Raw genomic sequence first — 9,488 nt, forward strand, 5'->3', positions numbered from 1 at the left:
CAGCAAGAATCTGGGAAGGCCTTAGGCCCCAATGACAACCTGGGAAGGCCTTAAACCCCAGTGATATACTGGAAAATACTTCAGTCCCCAGTGAGAACCTTGAGGAGGTCTTAGGCCTCTGAGAGAACCTGTAGAAGGTTTCAGGTTCCAGTGAAAACCTGGGGAAGGCCTAAGGGTTCAATGAGATTTTCAAAATTACTTAGATCTCAGAATCTAGAGAAAGCCTTTAGGCCTGAGAACCTGTGAATGGTTTTAGGACATAGTGAAAATATGCCAAAGGCTCCAGGCTCCAGGTTCCAGTGAGAACCTATGGAAGGATTAATGCTTCAACGACACATTTTGGAGACTTTAAAACACAATGAGAACCTGGAAAAGGCTCTAAGGTACAATTAAAACAAGGTGAAGGCCTTACACACCAGTGACAACCTAGGAAAGCCTTAGACCACAGTAAAAACCTACAAAAGGACTTCAACAAGTGTGAGCCTCTAGGAAGGCCTTAGGTTCCAGTAACAAGCTTTGAAGGCCTCAGTACCCAGTGATAACCCCACAAAGGCCTTAAATCACAGTGAGAAGCTGGAACAGATTTAAGACCTATTGAAAACATGGAAAAGACCTTTAGGCATATTTAGATCCTAAGAATGCCATAAACGTCACTGAGAATCTATCGGTTTTAGATCACAGTGAGAACTTAATGAAGGCCCCAGATCTCAATGAGAATCCAGGGAAGGCCTTATTCCACAGTGAAGAATTGGAGAACTTAAAAGCCCCAGTAGAAACCTGTAGAAGATAAGGGGCTACAGTGAGATCCTGGGGAAGTCCTAAGTCCTTAATGAAACTCTGGAGAAGGGCTTCCATCCCAGTAAGAATTTGAACATTGCTCCAGTAAGAATTGTAAAAACTGATAGGCCACAGTAAGTATAAAGAAAAGGCCTTCAGACTCAGTGAAACCTGTTGAAGGATTTAGAGACACTGAGAACTTGAGAAAATTTTAGTTCCCCAACCCCATGAGATTAAGGATAATGCATTAGACTCCAGTAAGAACCTGGGAAAGGCTTTAAGACCCAGTGAGACTGTCAATGAAATTAAACAGCCATGAGACCATGAGAAATCCTTAGGCCCCAGTGAGAACCTGTAGAATGTTTTAACACCAAAGAGAATTTATAGAATGCCTTAGGCCTCAATGTGTCTTTGGGGAAGACCTTAGAACCTCTGAGAGCCTGGAGAAGGCCTTAAGTCCTACTGAAAAACTTTCTACAGAGAAGGTTTTAGGTCATAGTGAGAACATGTGAAAGACCTTCAAAAGTAGTGAAACATATTCAGGGCCTTAGATTAGAGAACCTGTGAAAACTTGGGGAAAATGTTAGGTCTCAGAAAATCCCTGGCCTTAGCCTACAATGAGAACCTGGGCAAGACTTTAAGAAACAGTGAGAACAGTACAGCCTTAGACTCCCCACCCCAAATCCCACTAATAACCTGAGAAGCCTTAGGCTCTACTGAGAACCTGGAGAATATTTTAGGTCCAAGTGAGTACCAGGGGAAAGACTTAAGCAGCATTGAGAGTTAGGGAAGGTCTTAGAGTGCAATGAGAACCTGCAAAGGCCTTAAACCCCAGTCAGAATGTACAGAATGTTTAATGCTCCAGAGAACCTTAAGAAGGCTAAGGCTTCAGTGAGAGTTTGAAGGCCTGAAGAAGGCCTTAAGTTCCAACGAGAACTTATAGACTGTTTTAGTCAATAGTAAGAACATGGAGAAAAGTCTTTAGACCCAGAAGGGGTGAAAATCTGTTGAGGACCTTAGAGAACCTGTGAGAGCTTTGGAAATTTTTTAGGTCCAATGATATCCTGGGAATTACATTAAGCTGCAGTTAGAATTTAAATAAGGCCATAAGACCCAGTGAGAATATGGTAGTTGTAAGCCCCATTGAGAACATATAGAATCTTTTAAGCAGCAGTGAGAACATGGGAGAGACCATCGAACACATTGGAACCTCTCAAAGACTTTAAAGAACCTTCGAAAACTGCCAAAGGCCTTGGTAATCCTGTTGGAAATTGGGAAAATTTGGGCATCAGTTAAGTCATATGTAAAGAAAACCTAAGACTCCAGGGAAACCCTGGACAAGTCTATACCACCCAATGAGAATATGGGGAAGGCCTTAGACCACAGTGACAATGTGGGCAAGAATTAAAAACCTGGAAAGGAGTTATGCCCCAGTGATAACCAGCAGAAGTCTTTCTGCCCCCAGAAAGTATCGGAGAAGCTTTAGTAACCAGAGAGAACATGGGAAAGAAATTAGGCTTCATTGAGTCCATGAGGCTGAGAAGCACATAAAGAAATATTCAACATCCTTAGTCATCAGGGAAATGCAAATCAAAACAACCCTGAGATTCTATCTCATACCAGTCAGAATGGCTAAGATCAAAAACTCAGGTGACAGCAAATGCTGGCGAGGACATGGAGAAAGAGGAACACTCCTCCATTGTTGATGGGATTACAAGCTGGTACAACCACTCAGTCTGGCAGTTCCTCAGAAAATCGCACATAGTACTACCTGAGGACACAGCTATACTGCTCCTGGGCATATATCCAAATGATTTTCTAATATATAACAAGGATACATGCTCCACCATGTTCATAGCAGCCTTATTTATTATAGCCGGAAGCTGGAAAGAACCCAGATGTCCTTCAACAGAGGAATTAATACAGGAAATGTGGTACATTTTCACAATGGAGTATTACTCAGCTATTAAAAACAATGACTTCATGAAATTCTTCGGCAAATGGATGGAACTAGAAAACATCATCCTAAGTGAGGTAACCCAATCACAAAAGAACACACATATGTACTCACTGATAAATGGATATTAGCCCAAAAGCTCGGAATACCCAAGATACAATTTACAGACCACATGAAGCTCAAGAAGAAAAACAAAAGTGTGGATGCTTCAGTACTTCTTAGAAGGAAGAACAAAATACTCAGTGGAGGAAATATGGAGACAAGGTGACCAAAGGAAAGGCCATCCAGAGACTGCCACACATAGGGATCCATCCCACATGCAGTCACCAAACCCAGTCACTAATGGGGATGCCAAGAGGTGCATGCTGACAGGAGCCTGATATAGCTGTCTCCTGAGAGGCTTTCCCAGAGCCTGACAAATGGTTGGCTCAAAGCCAACCTTTGGACTGAGAACAGGGTCCCCAATGGAGGAGTTAAAGGGACTGAGGTAACTGAGGGGGATTTGCAACCCCATAGGAAGAATGACAATAACCAACCAGACACCCCAGAGCTCCCAGGGACTAAACCACCAACCAAAGAGTACACATGGAGCGACCCATGGCTCCAACCCAATATGTAGCAGATGATGGGCATTGTCAGGCATCAATGAGAGGAGAGGCCCTTGGTCCTGTGAAGGGGAATGCCAGGGTGGAGAAACAGAGGGAGTTTGTGAATGGGTGGGGGAACACCTTCATGGAGGCAGAAGGTGGGGTGATGGGGTTGGGGGTTTCCAGAGGGGAAGACAGGAAAGGGGAGAACATCTGAAATGTAAATAAAGAAAATACCCAATTAAAAAAAATAAAGTAAAAGAATTGTTACATCAAGAAACAGCTAGTTTCACAGAATTAGCCAGAACCGAAGGAGAAAGAAATAGAGAAGTCAGATATAATAGGCCAACTGTAAGGAGTCACACACAAATGAAATCTATATAGTCATTGTCCAGGGCTAAGGTTAGGAGAAATGGGAACAACCGTTTTTCACAAAGAGCTTCTATGGGCTACTGAAATGTCTCCATCCCAGCCTACTGCAGGCAGTCTCTTATTTCAGATGGCAGGTCCCCTGGAGGGATGTGACTCCGGGTCCCAGACACCATCCTTTTTAACAAGGAGCTGCCACAGGCTTCTGAGATGTCTCCATCCCGGCCTACTGCTGGTAGTCCTTGTCATGGTATGCTGTCTCCAGCAGAAGGACTTCCAGAATCTGTGAGAATGTGGGCCCAAGTGAAACATGGAATAATCCTTTAGGTGCTAGTGAGAACCTAGGCAAGTGAGAACATGGAAAAGGCCATAGGCCTCAGTAGAAAGTTGAGGGCCAAGTGAGAACATGGGGGAGGCCTTAATACCCAGTTATAAGAACTGTGTAGGTCCTTATAGACCTGTGTTGTCTAAGGACTTAGGAAAATCCATAAAGATCCTGGATAAGCTCTTACAGTACAATGAGAATCTGGGCATGCTTTAAATCTCAGTAAGAATTGAGGGAACACCTGAGATGCCAATAACTTGGGAAGGCTGTAGGCCCCAGTGATAACCTAGGGAAGGCGTTAGTTTCCAGGAATAACCTGGGGAAGGCATTAAGCCCCAGTTACAACCTGGTAAGGCTTAAGCCTCCAGTGAATTCCTGTAGTAGATTTTCTGTTCCAGGGGAAGCAGAAGGGTTCATTGAGGCTTTGGATAAGGCTTTTGATCAAAAACTGGAGAAAGCCTTAAGTTCTGATGACAGCCTATAGGGAGTTTTGACCCTAGTGAGAATCTGTAGAAGGTCTTGGGATAAAACTAGACTTCAGGGAAGTTCTCTTAAGATCATGGTAAAAACAGAACAAGGCCTTAAGCCCCAGTGAGAACCTGTGGAAAGTGTTAGGCTAGGCCTCAACGAGACTTGAAAAAGTCCTTAGATCCAATGAGAATTGGGAGAAGGTACTAGATCCCAGTAAAAACTTTTAGAATGTTTTAGGTACCAGTGAGACCCTGGGCATTACCTTTGTTCCCAGCAAGAAATTTGGGCAAAGCTTTAAGTCCCATTGAAACATGAGAAAGGACTTAGACCCCAGTGACAACCTAGGAAATTTAGACACAATTAGAACTAATAGAAGATAGAAGCCTTAGCCCTAAGTAAAACATTGAGGAAGGCATTAGAGTGTAGAGGGAACCTGAGGAAAGCCTTATGCCCAAGTAAGAACATGTAGAAAGTTTTGGTCACACTGAGGGCATAGGGGAAGACCTTCAGACATAGTATTGAAAGTTTTATGAAACCAGTGAGAACTCTGGGTAATGATTTATGCCTCTGTGAGAGCCTGGGGAAGGCTTTGAGACACATTGAGAATATGAGGAGGGACTTACAACCTGGGAAGGTCTTGGGCCTCACTGAGAACCTGTGGCCTTAGACACAACTGAGAATCTGTGAAAGCCTCAGACCCAGTTATAACCTGGGAAAGGCCTTAGGACCCAGTGAGAAGCAGAAAACTTTAGAGACCCAGTAAGAACTTGGAAAATGCCTTAGGCTCCATTCAGATCCTCAGGAATGCTTTAAGCTTCCTTGAGAATCTGCGCAAAGATTAAAGACCCAGTGAGAAAATGGGAAAGACATTATATTACAGTTAAAACCTGGAAAGACCTTAAACCCCTGTAGAAACTGTGGAAGGTTTAAGGCACCAATAAATACCTGGGTGAGAACTAAGGCCTCAGTGATACTTTAGAGAAGACCTTAAATCCTGTGAGAACCTGGGGAACGCCTTAAGGTCATAAGGAAGGTTTTCAGACCCAGTGATAACCTTTCAAAAGCTTTGAAGATCCCAAAAGACCTATGGAAAACATTTAGTCCACAGTGAGACAATAGGTAAAGCCTTTGTGTCCAGTGAGTATGTTGGAAAAGCATTAGTGAGGCCCATGTGACAACCTGTGAAGGCCTTCGGCCTCAGTGAACCCACAAAAGGCCTCAGACACCAATGCCCTATCCTGTACTGACACTCTGGGAGGGCCTTAGGCTCCACTGACAACCTATAGAAAGCCATAAGTCCCAGTGAGAACCTGGAGAAAGATTTAAGATAGATTAACAACACGAAAAAGAGCTTAGACCCTCTTAAGACCCTGAATTATTCCTTAAGTTAGAGTGAGAACCTGTAAAATGTTTTAGACCACAGTAAGAACATGAGGAAGGACTACAGATCCAATGAAAACCAGGTGAAGACCTTTAGACCTGGTGAGAAGATGGAAAATTCTGTAGTGTCCACAGAGAAACTTGGTAATGCCTTTGTCTCTAGTGAGAACCTGTTCAATCCTTGAAAACCAGAGAACGTGGGGGTGAACTTGGATAGCCTACAGCCTGGGAAGGCCTTGGGCCTCAGTGAGAGCCTGTAGAAGATTTTAGAACACAATAGAAAATGAAAAATTCTTCAGCTATAAGGGAAGCCTGTTGAAGTCCTTCCAGACCTTGTGATGACATGGGGCAAGTTTTAGGCCCTACTGAGACTCTTGGTAATGCATTGAGCTCCACAGGAAGCACTTGGGCAAGGCTTTAAGACATGGTCAGAACATGGGAAGGCCTTGGGCCTGAGTTACAGCCTAGAACAACCTTATACCACAGTGAGAACCTGTAGATGGTTTTAAGCCCCAAAGCAAAAGGGGAAGGCCTAAAGTCTCAATGAGACTTTAAAGAAGGCCTTAGATCCCAGTGAGAACCTGGAGAAGGCCTAAAGTCTCAATGAGACTTTATAGGCCTCAGATCCCAGTGAGAAGGCCTTAAGCCTCAGTGATACTCTTTAGATTTTAGGCTACAGTGAGAACATATGGAAGGCCTTAAGCTTCAGTGAGACCCTCTAGATTTTATTCCACCACAGTGAAAACATATGGAAGACCTTCAGAGTCAGTGTAAAATCTATCAACAGTCTTATAGAATCAATGAGAACTTGGGGAAAAATTAGACACCCCTCCCCCGCCCCTGTGAGAACCTAGGCAATACCTTAGTCTCCATTGAGATTCTGAGCTAAGTATTTGGAACCATTTAGAATACGGGGAAAAACTTATCCACAGTGACCACTTGGCAAGATCATAGGCCCTAACATAACCTGTCTTAGAAGTTAGTAAGAATCTAAAAATTCCTCAGGCCCCAGTAACAACCTGAGAAGGCCTTGGGCCCGAGTGAGAACCTGCAAAATGTTAAAACCCACTGACAACATGGGAAAGACCTTAGGCCCCATTGAAACCCTCAGGAATCCTTTAAGCTCCTATGAGAATCTGTAGAATATTTTAGGTCACCATGAGGACCTGGAAAATGCTTTATGCCTCAATGAAACTTTGAGGTAGGCCTTGGATTGTAGTAAGAACATGGGGAAGGCCTTAAGTTCCAGTGAGAATGTGCAGAAAGTTTTACTCTACTATGAAAACTTGAAGGAATTCAGGCCCATTGAAAACTTTTCAAAGGATTATTAAAACCTGTGAGATGTTGGAAACATTCTTGGGCACCAGTAAGACTCTGGGTAACAACTTAGGCTCCAGTGAAAATGTAAGCAAAGCCTTAAGATCCAATGAGAATCTGGGGAGGCCTTAGGTGCCAATGATAACCTTCAGAAAGCTTTAAACACTGGTGAGAATCTTAGAAAGAACTTTATTGAGGTTTGGTCTTTTGCTGTGTATTTTAATGCTAAGTATGGGCCTCCAAGACCCTGGCTGCTCCCAGGTTATTTTTGATTGCTAAATAAAAATACTGACAGCCAATAGCTGGGTAGAAGAGACATAGGCTGAGTTTAGTTTTCCTGGGCTTGGGTTTGGGACAAAGGTTAGAAGTCAAGAAAACATGACTCTGAGGGCTGCCCAATTGGCTAAGAGCAACACAGATGAAACATAGTAATACTTCAGGGTTATTGATAGGAAATAGATTTGAATAGCATAGAGGATAGATATTTGCCCAGCTCTTGTACTGATCAAGGCTTATTATAAATATAAAGGTATGTGTGTCTTTTATCCGGGAACTAAATGGTTAAAGGTGGGGTAGAAACCCCCAGGCTGGAATTAAATTTTCTACAAAAAAAAAAAAAAAAAACAAAAACAAAAAAAAAACCTTAGTCCCCTTGCATTCCTGAAGAATGGTTTAGGCCTCAGTGAGACCCTTGGCAAAGCTTTAAGACTCAATAAGAACGCAGGGAAGGTCTTAGACCTCAGTGAGAGCCTGTAGTATGTTTAGGGCTCCAGTGAGAACCTGGAGAAGGTCTTTTTTTTTTGGTTTTTTTTTTTTTTTTTTTTCCTCGAGCTGGGGACCGAACCCAGGGCCTTGCGCTTCCTAGGCAAGTGCTCTACCACTGAGCTAAATCCCCAACCCCCTGGAGAAGGTCTTAAGTTGCAGTCAGAACCTACAGGAGGTTTTATGATCCAATAATGATGTATGGCAGGTTTTAGGCCTCAATGATACTTTAGAGTAAGCCTTAGATCAAATGAGAATCTAGAGAAGGCCTCAAACCCCAGTGACAATCTGTAGATGGTTTTAGACTACAGGGAGACCATGTGGAAAGTTCTTCAGACCCACTAAAAACCTGTCAAGGCCTTATAGGTCTTCTGAGAAGTCAGAAAATATTTTGGACCTATTGAGACCCTGCGTAATGCCTTGGGCTCCAATTAGAATCTGAGCAAGACCTTAGGACATAGTGAGAAAATGGGGAAGGCTTTCAAGCCCAGTGACAACCTTGGAAGCCCTTAGACCCAGTGAGAACCTGTAGAAGATTTTAGGCACTGAAAAGAACATGGAGACGGCTTTATTCTTCAATAAGACTTTGGGGAAAGGCCTTAAATTGCAGTGAGAATTTTGGGAAGGCCTAAGGGGGTCAATGTAACTTCAGAGAAAGACTCAGATTCCAATAAGAACCCAGAAAATGTCTTAACCCCAGTGAAAACCTCTAAAAGGTTTTAGACCACAGTGAGAACATGAGGAAGCCTTTCCGACTTAGTGAAAATATGTTAAAGTCCTTATAGTACCTGTAAGAACTTGAGAAAATTTAGGCGCCAGAATGATCCTGAGTAATATATTAGACTCTTTTGTAAACCTGGACAAGGCTTTACAACCCGTTGAGAACCTAGAGAAAATCTTTGACAACAGGCAATCTGGGAAGGCCTTTGGCCACGTGATAACCAGCAGAAGACCCTTTACAACAGCGGCAATCCGAGAAGACCTCAGGCCCCATTGATAACTTGGATAAGCTTTAAGATCTAGTGAGACCATGGGAAGGGCCTTAGGTCCCACTGAGACTCTGAGCAATGCCTTAGGCTCTAATGAGAACCAGGGCAAAGACTTAAGAGCCAGTGAGAACATGGGAAAGCCCTGGGATAGCCTTATTCTTTAGTGAGAGCCTGTAGAAGGTTTTAAGCTCCAGAAAATTGTTAGGGAAGGCCTTAGACCTAAGGGAGACTTTGAGAATAGCTTTAGATACCTGTGAGAACCTAGAGAAGACCTTAAGTCCCAGTAAGAACCTATAGAAGATTTTATGCCACAGTGAGCGTATGAGGAAGGTCTTCAGACCCATTGTGTCTTAGTCAGTGTTCTGTTGCTTTGGAAAGACATCGTGACCATGTCAACTCGTATAATACAAAGCATGTTACTTTCAATTTCAGAGATTTAGCCCATTATCCTCACAGTGGGGAGCGTGGTGGCACACAAGTAGACATGGTGGTTGAGAGTTCTCTTAGCATCTGTGAGCCGAAGGAGGAGAGGACCACTGAGCCTAGCTTGGACT

Source organism: Rattus rattus, chromosome 2 (genome assembly GCF_011064425.1).
Source record: "Rattus rattus isolate New Zealand chromosome 2, Rrattus_CSIRO_v1, whole genome shotgun sequence".
In the NCBI taxonomy this organism is placed as follows: Eukaryota; Metazoa; Chordata; class Mammalia; order Rodentia; family Muridae; genus Rattus; species Rattus rattus.